Source organism: Meleagris gallopavo, unplaced genomic scaffold (assembly GCF_000146605.3).
Source record: "Meleagris gallopavo isolate NT-WF06-2002-E0010 breed Aviagen turkey brand Nicholas breeding stock unplaced genomic scaffold, Turkey_5.1 ChrUn_random_7180001861341, whole genome shotgun sequence".
NCBI classification, from domain to species: domain Eukaryota; kingdom Metazoa; phylum Chordata; class Aves; order Galliformes; family Phasianidae; genus Meleagris; species Meleagris gallopavo.
Window position 1 is genome coordinate 1 of NW_011126996.1, and position 1,014 is coordinate 1,014.

Consider the following 1,014-nt stretch of genomic DNA (forward strand, 5'->3'; position numbering starts at 1 on the left):
CCCCTTTGCTTCCCTGCACCATCAAATGTAACATCTGTACCTGGCTTTGGCACTGAGTTGACGAGAGCCTCAGGAACTTTGTTAGTAATCAGTTCCACACACTCGCCAGGGAAAAATCCCACCTGTAACAAGAACAGAAAGAGAGGCCAACTATTGCATGCAGCATTTCCCAGGTCTGAACTGTTAAACCAAAAGCAACACAACATTTTCCTTGGATCGTGCTTGCCTGGTGCTCCGCAAGAATACCCAGTAGACAATGGCCTACATAAAGGTAATAATAATTTTTCTACATCTGCAGCCAGAGGCAAGATCCTCTGACATTGATACAGGGAAATCTTTCATGTGCAGAAGCCATCCTGTGCAGGCAGAGCAGCTCTAAGCTGAGATTCCTGCCTTTACTGAAGTGGCATGCTCAAGTCTGAAGCTGGTGCCTACCTGGAAGCCGTGCTTGCCTCTCCACCAGGGGGTCAGCTCCTTTGCTGGCATATCTATAACACAAATGATGTCTCCCACCTGCAAGAGATTGCAACGTCAATCCCAGCTTAGGCACGGCTGAGAGGAAGCACAGCTCAAATGACTGCATTCTTCTACTGCCAAATGCTCAAAATGGTTCTCTAAAGCAGCAGGGTATGGAAGAGTTCCAATTAAACCGCAGACATAAGTTAGCAGGGCTTCCTGAACAGATCTACACACTCCATACACTGGTCTGCTGTTGCTCAGGGAACAGGCTACAAATCTGGGCATTATCTGTTTGATCAGAAGATTCAAATGCCAAATAAAGTCATATTTTAGAGATGGCCAAACTCTTCCCTGCATCCAACCCACTGCAAGTCTAATCTGGAACCAAATCTTCTGGGCTTCACTTCACCAAACATTCTGAAGGTGTCAGAGAATATTGCTGATGTGTTCACACCTGATGCTCTTCTGCACATGACAACAAGGAACGCCTTGAACTGCTTACCTCAAAGGAGAGTTCATCTGGTGCCTGGGCGACATATCTTTTAATGGCATGGG

General features: G+C 46.5%; 1 long non-coding RNA gene across 1 annotated transcript; it reads right to left on the reverse strand.

The window, feature by feature from the left end:
• Positions 1-35: 35 nt before the first annotated feature.
• On the reverse strand, positions 36-476 carry LOC109364481. The gene is made up of 2 exons (XR_002110412.1): positions 436-476; positions 36-122 (listed from the first exon to the last, which is right to left on the reverse strand). It is a non-coding gene; the product is annotated as an uncharacterized LOC109364481 (long non-coding RNA).
• Between the last annotated feature and the right edge of the window lie 538 nt (positions 477-1,014).